We start from the raw sequence: 15,744 nt of genomic DNA on the forward strand, positions 1-15,744 counted from the left end.
CAAATAACAACCACTTTTTTTTTTTTTTTTTTTTTTTTTTGGTTTTTGGGCCACACCCATTTGACGCTCAGGGGTTACTCCTGGCTATGTGCTCAGAAATCGCCCCTGGCCTGGGGGGACCATATGGGACTCCGGGGGATCGAACCGCGGTCCGTTCCTTGGTAGCGCTTACAAGGCAGACACCCTATCTCTAGCGCCACCTTCCCGGCCCTAATGTCATCTTTATATCGAAATTTTATGTGTCTTTTGGTTAGTCTTGTCTTAAATTAGGTCTTTCAGTTTTTCTCTTAAGACTGGTTTTGAGTCTGTAAAGTTTCTGAGCTGTTTTTTGTCTGTGAAACCATGTATTCTTCTGTCAAACCAGAAAGTAAGTTTTGCTGGGTACAGTATTCTAGGTGAAGCATTCATTTCATTCAGTCTTGTCACAATATCCCACCACTGCTTTCTGGCCTTGAGTGTTTCTAGTCACAGCTCTGCTGTAAATCTCAAGAATGCTCCCTTGAATGTAATTTCCCTTTTTGATCTTGCTGTTTTCAGTATTCTGTCTCTATCTGTGGGATTCGTCATTGTGACTAGGATGTGTCTTGGGGTATTTTTTCTGGGGTCTCTTTTGGTTGGTACTCTTCGAGCATGCAGGATTTGATCACATATATTCTTTAGCTCTGGAAGTTTCTCTTTAATGATGTTCTTGACCGTTGATTCTTCCTAGAAATTTTCTTCCTGGGTCTCTGGGACTCCAATGATTCTTGAGTTGTTTCTGTTGAGCTTATCATAGACTTTTATTTTCATCTGTTCCCATTCTTTGACTAATTTTTCCATTGTCTGTTTATTTGCTTTAAGTTTTTTTTTCCAATCTCTCCCGCTGTGTGGAATTGTTATTTATCTCATCTTCCACAGCACCAATTCTATTCTCAGCTTCTGTTACCCTGTCCCAGAGCTTATCCATTTTGTCATTCACTTTGTTTACTGAGTTTTTCAGGCCTGTTAGTTGATATGTTATTTCAGTTTGGAGTTTTGTGATTTCTGTCTTCATATTTTCTTGGTTCTTGTTAGTGTTCTGTTCAACTCGATCCATGATTTCTTTGAGTTCTTTGAGCATTTTCCATAATGCTAGTCTAAAGTCCTTATCTGAGAGGTTGATTAGTTGGTTGGTCATTATCTGGTCATCAGAATTGTCATCTTCATTCTCTATGTCTGATGCTGGCCTGTGTTGTTTCCCCATTGTCACACTTGTATTGTGGGTTTTTCTACGTATTGTTATGGTATTCATTGGCTAAATGATGTAGGCAGCCACACTCCTCTGGCTCCACCCTTTCTGGATGGGTTGACTTGCCTCCAAGGGTGGGGAGTCCTCAGTGGATGAAGCCTCACACAGGATCAAATCTTAGGCCCGAGCACCCAGCAGAGAAGGCAGTCCGGAGAGAAATGCTGGGCTTCAGTGATCCAGCACAGTTTTTTTTTTTTTTTTTTTTTTTTTTTTTTGGTTTTTGGGCCACACCCGGCAGTGCTCAGGGGTTACTCCTGGCTGTCTGCTCAGAAATAGCTCCTGGCAGGCACGGAGGACCATATGGGATACTGGGATTCGAACCAACCACCTTAGGCCCTGGATCAGCTGCTTGCAAGGCAAACGCCGCTGTGCTATTTCTCTGGGCCCCAGCACAGTTCTTAGTGTGATGTTTTCTTCTTGTTGCGATGGTGTTCTTAGTGAAGTGGAGCCAAAGTGCTCTTCTGGAGCCTCTTTTCGGACCACTCCCAAGAGTTTCATGCGACAGGACAGGAGATAGACATACACTGGCAGCACTCACAATTTTTCACAGTCGGACCCCACTGGGCAGGCGTAGTTTCGTAGATTTTCCGTTTTTTTTTTTTTTTTCTAGAGGGTCATAGGGGACCAATTCCAGAGATCAAACATGGGCTTCTTCATGAAAAGTATGTACTTCAACCCTTTGAGACATCTTGCCAGCTTCCCTTTTAATTTGGTTGATTTTGGGTGGACCTAAAAAAGGTGTTCAGGGGTCAGAGCAGTGGCACAGTGGTGGGGCGTTTGCCTTGCACGTGGCTGACCTAGGACGGACTGTAGTTCAATCCCCCAGCATCCCATATGTCCCCCAAGCCAGGAGCGATTTCTGAGCACATAGCCAGGAGTAACCCTTGAGTGTCACTGGGTGTGGCCCAAAAACCAAAACCAAAAACCACAAAAAGTGTTCAGGGGCTATTTCTAGGGGGTTGGTTTTCAGTGTAGCTCCTGGCAGTGGTCTGGGGAGTGATAGACATGAAGAATCACCCCAATTTTCCTGACCGACCTTGACTTTGTTTTGGTTTGGGGGGCATAACCAGTGGATCACTCCTAGTGGATTTGGGAGATCATATGAGGTATTTGGGATTAAACTCAGGTCAGTTTATTACAAGGCAAGTGCTCTGCTAGCTGTGTTATCACTGGGGGGGAGGGGGATCCTCCATTTCTTTTTTGTTTGCTTCTGTTCTGTTTTAGGATCATACCCAGTGGTGCTCAGGACTTACTTCTAGTTCTTTGCCCAGAAATCATTCCTGGTGGGCTCTGGCTGCCAAACTTAGGTTGACAATATGCAAGGTAAGCACCCTACCTTCTGTATTATTGATTTGATCCACTTTTTGTGTGCTTGTTTTGATTTATTGTTTTGGGACCGCACATGGCAGCACACAGGAGTTACTCCTGGCTCTGCTCATAATTCTCTTCTGTATGCTCAGGGGAACATGTGGGATGCCAGAAATCAAACCTGGGTTCATTGCATGTAAAGCAAACACCCTATCCACTGTGCTATCACTCTAGTCCACATAAAAGAATTTTGACCTTAAAAAAAAATAGGGGCTGGCCAGAGTGATAGCATGGTGGTAGGGCATTTGTCTTGAATGCGGCTAACCCTTACAGACCTCAGTTTGATTCCCAGCAACCCATATGGTCCTCTGAGCCTGCCAGGGGGATTTCTGAGCTTAGAACTAGGAGTAACCCCTGAGCACCGCTGGGTGTGAGCCAAAACCAAAAAAAATAGGGAGTCCTGAACAATAGTACAGCAGGTAGGGCACTTGCCTTGCATGCAACCAACCCAGGTTTGTTCCCTGGTATCCCCCCCAAACGGTCTCCTGAGCCCACCAGGTGTGATTCCTGAATGCATAGATAGGAGTAACCCCTGAGCACTGCCAGGTGTGGCCCAAATATCCCCCCCCAAAATATTTTCTTGGGGCCGGAGAAGTGGCGCTAGAGGTAAGGTGTCTTCCTTGCGAGCACTAGCATAGGACAGACTGCGGTTCCATCCCCAGGCGTCCTATATGGTTCCCCCAAGCCAGGAGCAATTTCTGAGTGCATAGCCAGGAGTAACCCCTGAGCATCAAAAGGGTGTGGCCCAAAAACCAAAAAAATTTTTTTTCTTTAGAAAAGCTGGGTTGAGGGGCCAGCGACATAGCATGAAGATAAGGTGTTTGCCTTCCATGCAGAAGGACAGTGGTTTGAATCCCGGTATCCCATATGGTCCCAGTGCCTGCCAGGGGCGATTTCTGAGCATAGAGCCAGGAGTAACCCCTGAGCATGCCGGGTGTGACCCAAAAACAAAAACAAAAACAACAACAAAAAAAAAAAAAAACAAAAAAAAAGAAAAAGAAAATCTTGGTTGATTGGAAAAAAAAAAAGAAAAGCTGGGTTGATTGTAGCCTAATTTGAACACAATGTTGTTCCAGATATGACTTGTATATTCATATATGATTTCCTCTATGAGTTACATTGCATTTTGCATACATTTTTTTTTGCATACCTGTTTTTTCTTCAAATTTCTACCTTTTATTTTTTTTGTGGGGGGGTGGTGGACACGCTCGGCAGCAGTTAGGAGTCACTCCTAGCTCTATGCTCAGAAATTGCCCCTGGCAGGCTCAGGGGACCATATAGGATGCTGGGATTTGAACCACTGTTCTTCTGCCTCTAAGGCAAACGCCCTACCACTGTGCTATCTCCCAGGCCCCTTCAAATTTCTCTCTTTAGGGTCCAGAGCCATAGCACAGAGAGTAGGGCATTTGCTTTGTACACAGATAACCCAGGTTTGGTCACTGGCATCCCACATGGTCCAAAAGCCTGCCAGGAGTAATTTCTGAGACAGAGCCAGGAGTAACCCCTAGTGCTACTGGGTGTAGCCCCCCTAAAAGCAAACAACAAACAAACAAAATCAAAACCAAATGTCTTTCTGTGGGGGAGCCACACTCATCGGCCCTCAGGGGTTTTCCTCTGGCTCTGCACTCAGAAATCTGTCCTAGCAGGCTCTGGAGCCCAGGAATTGAACCTGGGTCCATCCTAGGTCAGTTGCATGCAAAGCAAATGCCATACTGCTGTGCTATCATTCTGGCCTCCAAATTTCTTTTTTTGGTTTTGGGCCACACCTGGTGGTGTTCAGGGGTTACTTCTGGGTCTGTGCTCAGAAATCGCTCCTGGCAGACTCAGGGGACCATGTGGGGATGCCAGGAATCGAACCCAGGCCCATCCTGAGTTGGCCACATGCAAGGCAAATGCACTACTGCTGTGCTATCTCCCTGGTTATGATCCCCAAATTTCTTTTTTTTTTTTTTTTTGTTTTTGGGCCATACCCTGTGACGCTCAGGGGTTACTCCTGGCTATGCGCTCAGAAGTTGCTCCTGGCTTCTTGGGGGACCATATGGGATGCCGGGGGATCGAACCGTGGTCCATCCTAGGCTAGCGCAGGCAAGGCAGGCACCTTACCTCCAGCGCCACCGCCCGGCCCCATGATCCCCAAATTTCTATCTTTAGTTTCATGGGACATTCTCTGGAGATCAAAGTCTGTTATTGTGGGCCTACAGTAGGTAGGGTGTTTGCTCTGCATGTGGCCTACCCAAATTCGATCCCTAGCATTCCATGGGGTCCCCAAATATTGCCAGGAGAGATTCCTGACTGCAGAGCTAGAAGAAACCCTTGAGCAGGGGTGGCGAACAAGTTCGACACAAAGAGCCAAAATTTTAAACTGTGAGAGTCACACCACGCAGTGACCTGCCAAAACAGACAGACACTCACACAAAAGCATCTAATTTTAACAATAATCTATTAAACACATATTGCATGTTGCCATTTTGAGTGAGGGTAAACATCCTGCAGTGATGGTGAGAGTGTGCTGCATCCTCCACACTCAGAACTCACGGCCAGATGTGACCCAACGTGTGACACACGGGTCCCCCCGCTCGCTGGCCCATGCAGTTGTTTCCAGAGATGGGAGACTGGACTCCGTGCTCGGGAATCTCTCCTCAGAGGTACCTCCTCAGAAGCAGCAGAACAAAATCCAAACTTGGCAAAGAGCCACACTATACAAAATAATAATCAGAGGCAAAGAGGCGCATTCATTTTGGCCAAGAACTGCATGTGGCTCGAGAGCCGCAAGCTCGCCACCCCTGCTCTTGAGCATCACCGTGTGTGGTCCAATCCCCCAAACAACAACATCAACAAAGTCTGTTGCTATCATGTCAAGGGGAAGAGCTTGGAAGTTTTTCTGCCCATCCTTGTCACAAGCCTTTGTTTCTTTTTGGGCCAAACCAAGTGACACTCAGGGGTTACTCCCCCGGCTATGCCCTCAGAAATTGCTCCTGGCTTGGGGAATCATATGGGATTCTGGGGGATTGAACCAAGGTTCCTAGGTTAATGCATGCAACCTACTGCTTGTGCCACCGCTCCGGCCCCACAACCCTTTGTTTCTATGGAGCTTTGTCCAGAAAGGTGTGGTGGTGGTAAGGGGGTCTTCAACCTTCTTTGGGTATGTGCCGGCTTCAGTCAGTCTTCTTAGATCTCACTTTCTGTGCCCACGAAGTGGGTCTGGCCACAATACTTTTTGCTACTTGACAGAGTAACTCCTTTAAGTCCATTTTCGTTTTACTACTTTCCAAGAACTCAAGGCCAGCATCCCTTCGTTCCCCGTACCCCAGTCTCCTCGTCTACTTTAAGAGTGAGGGCTTAAGACCATTTTTCCAAGAGACAGACCTAGGCCCGAGGCCCCTGGAAATGGGACACCTCTATGCTTTGCAATGTTGATGAGCTATGGAAGGAAGAAGGACAGGGAACAGATGGAATTCCTAGACAATTGTTCCGGCTGACACCAGAGAGGACAGGCAGGAGGGATCATTGGATAATTTACAGAAGAACAGATGCGAAGGCTTCTCCGGAACCATCTGGCTAAAAGAGGCCTAACTTGGGGGTAGATGTCATCTTTAGATCCGAGTCAACTTCTCACCTCCAGCGTACCCCAGTTCTACCTGCATTGTTGTTTTCCCAGGAGGCCACTATTCCCTGAGCTCCCCAACTCTAGAGTTTCACCTGGCTTTCATCCCGTACCCTCCTTGGACAAGTCTGACTTCTGTCTTTGCCCATCTTGTCCAGCTAAGTCTGGGGCTAGGATCTTCCAGTTGTGCATTTCCATATTTTATAGTATGTTCCATCTCTCTTCCACACCACTTGTTATTTGAAAACCCAGTTCATTTACTCATTCAATAAACATTTATTAAGCACTTACTAGCTGGGCATGGTTTCAGACACTGGAGATACATCGATGAATGCGTAAAGGTCCCAGACTTCTGGGAGTTTATGTCGTGGGTTAAGATGGACAATAAATAAATATTTAATGTCAGCTGATACGTGCTGTGTAAAACAACATTAGAGCATGTTAAAGGAGAATAGGTGGGGATGCTGTTTAAATAGGAAGGGAAGAGAAGCCCTGAGATAGTAATATTTGAGCAGAAAAATATACAGGAGTAAATATCTGGAGGAAAAACTTTCCAGGTAAAAATAAACCTAAAGGAAAAAAAAAAACCTAACGGCCCTATGGCAGAAGGATGCTTTATGTGTTGGAAGATGCTGTGATATATATTTATTGTTTATTGCATATTCTACTAGGGAGAATTTGAAATGCACTCAGGCACTTTATTTTGCCTCAAGGATCAGTTTTTGTTTTTTGGGTTACATTCGATGGTACTCAGGGGTACTCCTGGCTCTGTGCTCAGAAATAGTTCCTGGCAGGTCAGGGGATCATATGGGATGTTGGAAATTCATTTGTCCTGGATTGGCTGCGTAAAAGGCAAACACCCTACTGCTGTGCTATCTCTCTGGTCCTCATTGAAGTTTCAGGTTTTTTTTTTTAGTGATATAGTATATAAATGATCACTGAACAGAAGTTATAATAAATTCATATGCAGGTTGCTAGAAAAGCCCAGAGAAAATAATACTGAATCTGGGATTTCAGAAGTCTCATTTTGGGGTTGCATACCCAGTGATGGTCTATAAGGGTCAATGAAATCACACCTAGTAGTGATATGGGATGCCAGGATTGAATCCCATTAGGCTAGTGGGATTGAACCCAGATCCACCATATGCAAGGCAAGCATTCTCCCCGAGGATTTTTTTTTTTTTTTTTTTTTTGGTTTTTGGGTCACACCCGGCATTGCTCAGGGGTTACTCCTGGCTATCTGCTCAGAAATAGCTCCTGGCAGGCACGGGGGACCATATGGGACACCGGGACTCGAACCAACCACCTTTGGTCCTGGATCTGCTGCTTGCAAGGCAAACACCGCTGTGCTATCTCTCCGGCCCCCTCCCCGAGGATTAACTCTCCTCTTCCCCCAAGAAGATATCCTTTTTGTTTTTGTTTGTTTGTTTGTTTGTTTGTTTGGGCCACACCCAGTGATGCTCAGGGGTTAGTCCTAGTTCTGCACTCAGAAATCGCTCCTGGCTTGGGGGACCATATGGGATGCTGGGGATCGAACCACAGTCCGTCCTAGGTCAGCTGCATGCAAGGCAAATGCCCTACTGCTTGCACTACTGCTCCAGTCCCCAGAAGCATTTTTTTGTTTTGTTTTGGGGTCACACATGGCAGCGCTCAAGGGCTACTCCTGGCTCTATGCTCAGAAATTGCCCCCGACAGGCTCAGGGGACTATATGGGATGTCGGGATTTGAACCACCACCCTCATGCATGCAAGGCAAATGCCCTACCACTCTCCTATTGTTCCAGCCCCCCTAATAAGCATTTCTAAAAAGGTGAAAATATGGGGCCGGGCGGTGGCGCTCGAGGTAAGGTGCCTGCTTTACCTGCGCTAGCCTAGGAGACGGACCGCGGTTCGATCCCCCGGCGTCCCATATGGTCCCCCAAGCCAGGAGCGACTTCTGAGCGCATAGCCAGGAGTAACCCCTGAGCGTCACCGGGTGTGGCCCAAAAACCAAAAAAAAAAAAAAAAAAAAATAAAATAAAAAGGTGAAAATATGAGCTGAGAGCTGAAAAAAAATGTTTTTGATGATGCAAAGGGAGGAGAGGCTTTAGACTTGTGTCCTGTGGGACACAATGCACAATTGAGAACTGGATGACGTGTAGTGATGGAAAATTGAGGCATTTGTTGTTGTTTATTTGTCTTGGTCTTTGGGGTTACACTCCTGACAGCGCTCAGAAATCGCTTCTGGAAGCTCTGAGGACCATATGTGATTCTGAAGATCAAACTCGGGTTGTCATGTGCAAAGCAAAAGCCCTGACTCCGGGGCCGGGCGGTGGCGCTCGAGGTAAGGTGCCTGCCTTACCTGCGCTAGCCTAGGAGACGGACCGCGGTTCGATCCCCCGGTGTCCCATATGGTCCCCCAAGCCAGGAGCGACTTCTGAGCGCATAGCCAGGAGTAACCCCTGAGCGTCACCGGGTGTGGCCCAAAAAAAAAAAAAAAAAAAAAAGCCCTGACTCCGGTGCTATGGCTCCAGCCTGTTTCTTTCTTTTTGTTTTGGGGCCACATTTAGTAGTGCTCTGGGCTTAACTCCTAGTTCTTAACTCTAGTTCAGAAATCCTTCCTAGGGGCCGGGCGGTGGCGCTAAAGGTAAAGTGCCTGCTTTGCCTGTGCTAGCCTTGGATGGACCGCGGTTCGATCCCCCGGTGTCCCATATGGTCCCCCAAGCCAGGAGCAACTTCTGAGCACATAGCCAGGAGTAACCCCTGAGTGTTACCGGGTGTGGCCCAAAAACAAAAAACAAAAAACAAAAAACAGAAATCCTTCCTAGCAGGGCTGGGGGGAATCATATAATGGTGCTTGAGATCCAACCTAGGAAAGTCAGGTAGACAAATGCCAAACTCCTATCACTCCAGTCATGAATTTTTTGGATGGGAAACCAGTAGTTAGACTTTCCTGCTATTTTGCTCTCTTCCTTTTCCTTGTCCTCTTCCTCCTGCAACTTCATTCTTCCTCCTCCTTCTTCCTGCTCTTTCCCTTCTTTCCCCCTTCTCCTTTCTTCTTCCTCCACTTCTCCACTATTCTTCTTTTTTCTCCTTTTCTTCCTCTCCCATCATTCCTCTTCTTCCTCTTCCTCCCCTCCCCACTTTTCCTCCTCTTCCTCCCCTCCCCACTTTCCTCTTCTTCCTCCCCCACTTTTCCTTCTCTTCTTCCTCCCCACTTCTTCCCCTACTTTCCTCTTCCTCCTCTACTTCCTCCCCTACTTTTCCTTTTTTTTCTCTTCCTCCCCTTCCCCATTCTCTCCTCTTTCTCCTCCTCCCCTCCCCACTTTTCCTCTTCTCCCTCCTCCCCCCACTTTTCCTCCTCCTCTTCCTCCCCTCCCCACTTTTCCTCCTCTTCTCCTCCCCTACATTCCCTCTTCTTCCTCTTTCTCTCCTCCCCTACTTTCTCTCCTCTTCCTCCTCTTCCCCTCCCCACTTTTCCTCTTCTTCCTCCTCCTCCCCCACTTTTCCTCCTCTTCTTCCTCCCCTACATTCCCTCTTCTTCCTCTTTCTGTCCTCCCCTACTTTCTCTCCTCTTCCTCCTCTTCTTCCTCCCCTACTTTCCTCTTCCTCCTCTACTTCCTCCCCTACTTTTCCTGTTCTTCCTCTTCCTCCCCTTCCCCACTTTCTCTCCTCTTCCTCCTCCTCCCCTCCCCACTTTTCCTCTTTTACCTCCTCCCCCCACTTTTCCTCCTCCTCCTCTTCCTCCCCTCCCCACTTTTCTTCCTCTTCTTCCTCCCCTACATTCCTTCTTCTTCCTCTTTCTCTCATCCCCTACTTTCTGTCCTCTTCCTCCTCCTCCCCTCCCCACTTTTCCTCTTCTTCCTCCTCCCCCACTTTTCCTCCTCCTCCTCCTCTTCCTCCGTCCCCACTTTTCCTCCTCTTCTTCCTCCCCTACATTTCCTCTTCTTCCTCTTTCTCTCCTCCCCCACTTTCTCTCCTCTTCCTCCTCCTCCCCTCCCCACTTTTCCTCTTCTTTCTCCCCCACTTTTCCTCCTCCTCCTCCTCTTCCTCCCCTCCCCACTTTTCCTCCTGTTCTTCCTCCCCTACATTCCCTGCTCTTCCTCTTTCTCTCCTCTTCCTCCTCTTCTTTCTCCCTCACTTCCTCCCCTACTTTCCCTCCTCTTCCTCCTCCTCCGCTTTCCTTCTTCCTCCTCCTCCTTCTCCTCCTCCTCCCCTTTCCCACTTTTCTTCTTCCTCCTCCTCCTCCTTCTCCTCCTCCCCTTTCCCACTTTTCTTCTTCATCCTCCTCTTGCTTCCCCACTTTTCCTCCTCCTCTTCCTCCTCCTCCCCTCCCCACTTTTCCTCCTCCTCCTCCTCCCCTCCCCCCTCCTCTCTCCTCCCCCCACTTTTCCTCCCTCCTCCTCTTCCTCCTCTTCTTCCTCCCTTATATTCCTTCTTCCTTTCTCTCCTCCCCTACTTTCTCTCCTCTTCCTCCTCCTCCCCCCCTTTTCCTCCTCTTCTTCCTCTTCCACTTCCTCCTCCCCCTCCTCCTCCTCCCTCCCAAGGACGACTCGAGCCCCGGCCCACTCTTCCCGCTAAGGCCCCAAAGGCTCGGTCAGTTTCAGAAAGATCCCATCCGCCCATTCCCGAGGCCACGCCCACCACGCAACACGCCCACGCCCCTCCGCCCTAGCCACGCCCCACCTCCCCTCCGGGACACGCCCCCTACCCCTCCCGGTCACGCCCCCCGCCGGCGCCCACCCGCCCTTGCGCGGGGATTCCCGCGGCCGCGGCCCTTCCCGGCCTGCCCCGCGGCAAGATGGCGGCCTGAGAGCGGCAGCGGCCGCTACGCTGCGCTGCGGAAAGTTTGTGGCGGGGCCGCGAGCCGGGGCGGGCCGGGCTGGGGGGCGCGAGGCGGGGGCGAGGGGGACCGGAAGGGGCGCGGGGGAGGCGGCGGCCGGCGGGAGGGAGGAAGGGAGGGAGCCGAGCCCGTGCAGGGCCCCCAGCCCCGCCGCCCTGCGCCCCGCACTTGCAAGAGCAGCCCTGCCCCCACTGCACAGGGAGATCGGGGACCCGGGAGCCGAACAGCCCGGCCGGCCGGCCTGCTTGGGAAGAAGAGGAGGAGGAGGTCGCCGGCCCGGCCCCGAGCGGGTAAGGTGGCCTCCCTCCAGGGACAGGCGCCATGGCCTGCAGGACCCCCGGGGCTGCTGAGACTCGTTGCACCCCCAGACCCCCAGATATTTGCCCCCCGTGGACGTTGTACTCCCCCCCCCCCCATGGCCCCTGAGTTTTGACAGTTGGGCTGCTCTTTTCTGACACCCTGGAGAAGGGAGCCGTGGGGCCTTCCTCTGTGTGAGCTGACATGACATGGCCCCTGCAGGGTCTAGAGGCTCCAGGGGTCCTCAAACGTTTTCAGCGGGGGGCCAGTTCACTGTCCCTCAGACCATTGGAGGGTCTGACTTTAGTAAAAACAAGACTTAGGAACGAATTCTGATGCACACTGCATAGATCTTATTTTTGCAATGAAGAAACAAAACAGATACAAATGCAATATGTGGCCCGCGGGCCATAGTTTGAGGACCACTGGTAGACTCTAGAGTTTACTGACAGTATCCGCACGAGCCCCCCACTTCAAGCACTGTCTCCCCCAGGCCTCTCTGGGTTCCTCCGCCTCCTCCCCATCGCGTCTCAATCTCAATCTGGCCTCCTCCTGCTTGATGGTGATTTGTAATGACAGGTGCTGGCACAAGCTAGAGAAAACATTTCTTTTTTCCTTTCTTTTTTTTTTTTTGGTGAAGGCACACCTCGCTGTTTTCAGGGCTTCATTCCGGCAGAGCTCTGGGGTTTCTATGTGGTGAGGCTCCGGATCAAACCTGGGTCACCTGGGTCAGCTGCATTCAAGGAAAATAGACGATTTACCCCGAGAAAGCAGATTTCTGAGGGTCGTCCCTGAGCTTGTTACCTGATGTCATCACCTCCTGAATTCACTCTTGCAGCTTGTCTTCTGCTTTTGGTCATTCTGGCAATAGGGTGATTTGGGTGCGAGACAAGTGGGAAACATGTTGAGAGTAGAGGGGAGCGAGCCCCATCTGGTCAGAGATAATGCGGAATGGACTCCAGCTCTGGGAATATAGATCCCATTCCTGAGACCCCTGATATGTGAAAGTTGATATAGTCTGGAGCACTGTCAAAGTGAAAGGAAAGAACTAAAGGATTTGTTCTTTTGGGACACTGACTTATCTTCTCTACCATCAGACCGATTTTGGGGGAGGAGAGTTTGGGCCACATCTGTGGCATGGAGGATTTACTCCTGTTTTTGCCCTCAGATCACTCCTGGAGGTTTTTGGGGGCTCTTGGATTGAACCTGGGTTGGCCATGTGCAAGACAAATGCCTTACCCACTGTACTATATCTCTCCAACTCCATTTTCTTCCCCCCTCTTTCTGGACCTAAGCAGTGCAAAAGAAAAGAACTACTCCTGGTGATACTGAACTTTGCTGTGCAACTCAGATGGTTCAGTGCCAGAGCCCCCAGTATCACCTGGTGGTGCAAGGGAGGTAGGGTGAATTTTGCAGTGCTGGGGATCCAATTCTGGACTTCATGCCTGTGCTTTAGCGCTTTATCTCCTTGGCCCAAGCCATATTTACAAAAAAAATTTTTTTTCACTTGCTAAACTAAGCATGACTTGAGAGACAGTTAGCGTAGGCTCAGAGAAAATGGAAGGGTTCTGGAGACATAGACTCAGTAAGTAGGGTAGGTTCTCATTTCTTTTTGGCTGATTATGCCCAGTCAGCGGTAAAACCAGACTACTTAGTGAAATGTGTTTTCAGAACCATCCTTTCCACTATGATTAGGCTGGTAGGGTTAGTTGGATCTAGAATACATCACAACTCATTTCCTACACTTTCCTCCATCCCCCAAATACTCCAGAGCGAATATTGGAGAAGGATATTCAGATAACTGACGAATTGATGCTAGTTAAGTGCGACACTGTTAAACGTCACTCTTCAGACACTGTAGTAGTGAGGCAGTGTGGTGGTGTGAGGACAGGAGAGCCAGCTTCTTCCAAATCCTGAGGCTTTCCCATGTACCTTACTGGCTTTTGAAGATCAAGTACCTTCCTATGTCAGTTAAGTGGTAATGGAGCTAAGAATATCTCTGGGTAGTTGCAAGAGTTAAGTTGAGATATCAGTCTGTCAGGCCCTCTTTCAACAGGGCCTGACATGCCAGATTATTAGATTAGGCACTAATTTCTGCTTCATGGTGGCACCTGGTGTTGAAACTTCTATCCTGATATCAGAGAGGTAAGACTTTTTGTTTTGCTGCCACACCCGTTGGCTGGTGCTTGTTGGATGGAGCCTGGGCCTCCTACATGCAAAGCATCGAGCTAGCTCTGACCTGAGGCGCAGCTTTTGGATGTATAGACTTTGCATATAGTAAGAATATCCCCTTGATGGTGGGATAGCACTGGAACTTTGGTGATGAATGTAACATGAAAACTTACACACATAGATTAAGCTGTACCCCTAGAATTCTGTAGTGTTGTAAACTCAAGTCTGGGTTTGAGGGGTATAAGTCTATTTTATTAAAAAGGTGGAATGGGGAGGCCAGAGAGATAACATGGAGGTAAGGTGTTCGCCTTGCATGCAGAAGGATGGTGGTTCGAATCCTGGCATCCTTTATGGTCTACCAAGCCTGCCAGAAGCAGTGCCGAGTCTGACCCAAAAGCCAAAATGAAAAAGCAAAAAATAAAAAGGTGGAATGGGCCAGGAGATAGCTGTGAAAACTGGATCATATGCTTTGAATGGAGGCCTTCATTTGATCTCCAGCACCCTATGGCCCCTCAGTATCACCGGAAATGACCCTCAAGCACAGAAAAGTTCATTTAAGTTATTTTAGGTCATGCTCAAATGCCAGCGATTTTCTGAAATTGCAGAGCACTGGGTTTTTTAAGTATCTACGACAGTGATGGCAATAATAGTGCTGAATACATTCTGTGTTCCGTTGGCCTTTCTAAGCAAATTATATGTATAAGCTAGTTCAGTTGTAGTTTTTGGTGGGGGTTTCCCAGGCAGTGCTCAAGGGCCTGGAAGCCCCTCCTGGCTTTTTTTTTTTTTTTTTTTTTTTTTATCAACTGAAGTGGTAGTTTATGTGAGGGCTTACTGTTCTCCCCTGATGGCACCCAGGGAGTTTTGAAGGACTTTAGGGCTGTACCTAGTTATATCTCGGGGACGTGTGGCTCCATTCTCTTGCATCTTAACCCCTGAATCACTTTTGTAGCTCTTTAACAACCCAATGTAGTTTTCAGTATTATACTTTTTTAATATAAGAATAAATAGTTGGGCCAGAGGAATAGTATGGAGGTTAAGGTGCTTGTCTGCATGCAGCTGACCTTGGTTTGATCCCTGGCACCTCATATGGTTCTTCAGCACTACCAGAAGTAATCCCTGAGCACAGACCTAGGAGTAAGCCATAAGCACAGCTGGATGTTGCTCCGAAAGCAAATACACATGGGGCGGAGCGATAACGCAGCAGTTGGGTGTTTGCCTGTGTTTGCCTTGCAGGCAGCTGACCCAGGACTGACCGTGGTTTGATCCCCAGCATCCCATAAGGTCCCTTAAGCCTGGAGCAATTTCTGAGCACATAGCCAGGAGTAACCCCTAAGCTTCACTGGGAATTCCCTCCCCCACCAAAAAAAAAAAAAAAGCAAATACACAAAAAACTAACAGGAAGTCACTGATTATCGATCCTGACAGGCTTGGGGGATGTGCCATATGGGATGCCGGGAATCGAATGTGAGTCCATCCTGGGTCGTCTGCATGCAAGGCAAATGCCTTACCGCTATGCTATCACTCCGGCCCCTAACATTTGAGTTTAACTGAACCTTGTTATGTTTTTTAGCTAATTTTTGTTTTGAAGTTTTGCTATTTGGGGGGGGGGGGTTCTCATATTCACAGTGTTGAATGTTGAGGCCTACTCCCAGCTCCGGTTTAGGGCTTCCTCCTGCCAATGTACAAGATCACATTGTGTAGGATCAAACCCAGGACTCCTGCATTCAGAGCTGAGACTGAGTTTTAAACATGCCTGTTAGCAATTTGTATCTCTTGTTTGTATGGCCATTCAAGGTTTATATTTGTTTGTTGATGAGTAGCTTAGGAGCTGAAATTTTAGCTCTCCTTCCTCACAGATGAAAATAAGCAAGACAGGAATCCTTAGGTCATAGTAGACCAACTTGCTCTTTCATGGGATGATCATATGTATATGGAAAGAAAGAGAGGAGAGAGTGCGGGGAGAGAGGAAAGAGAGACTCGAATGATTGGACCTCGGGTTGGCAACTATCTCTCCAGCCCCATAAGGCTCATTTCTCTCTTACTCAGAGATACTCAACTGACATCCGCAGTTAAAGGGTAAAAGTCATTCATACACAGTTAGTATGTCCTCTGTGTCCTCTTCTCTTTAAAGGCAACAAGGAGCAAGCTACACAGAAAGAAGAAAAAACTTTGATTTATTTTTGCCACACCCAGTGATGTTCAAGGTTTACTCCTG

This window comes from Suncus etruscus, chromosome 18, assembly GCF_024139225.1.
Source record: "Suncus etruscus isolate mSunEtr1 chromosome 18, mSunEtr1.pri.cur, whole genome shotgun sequence".
Lineage (NCBI taxonomy): Eukaryota > Metazoa > Chordata > Mammalia > Eulipotyphla > Soricidae > Suncus > Suncus etruscus.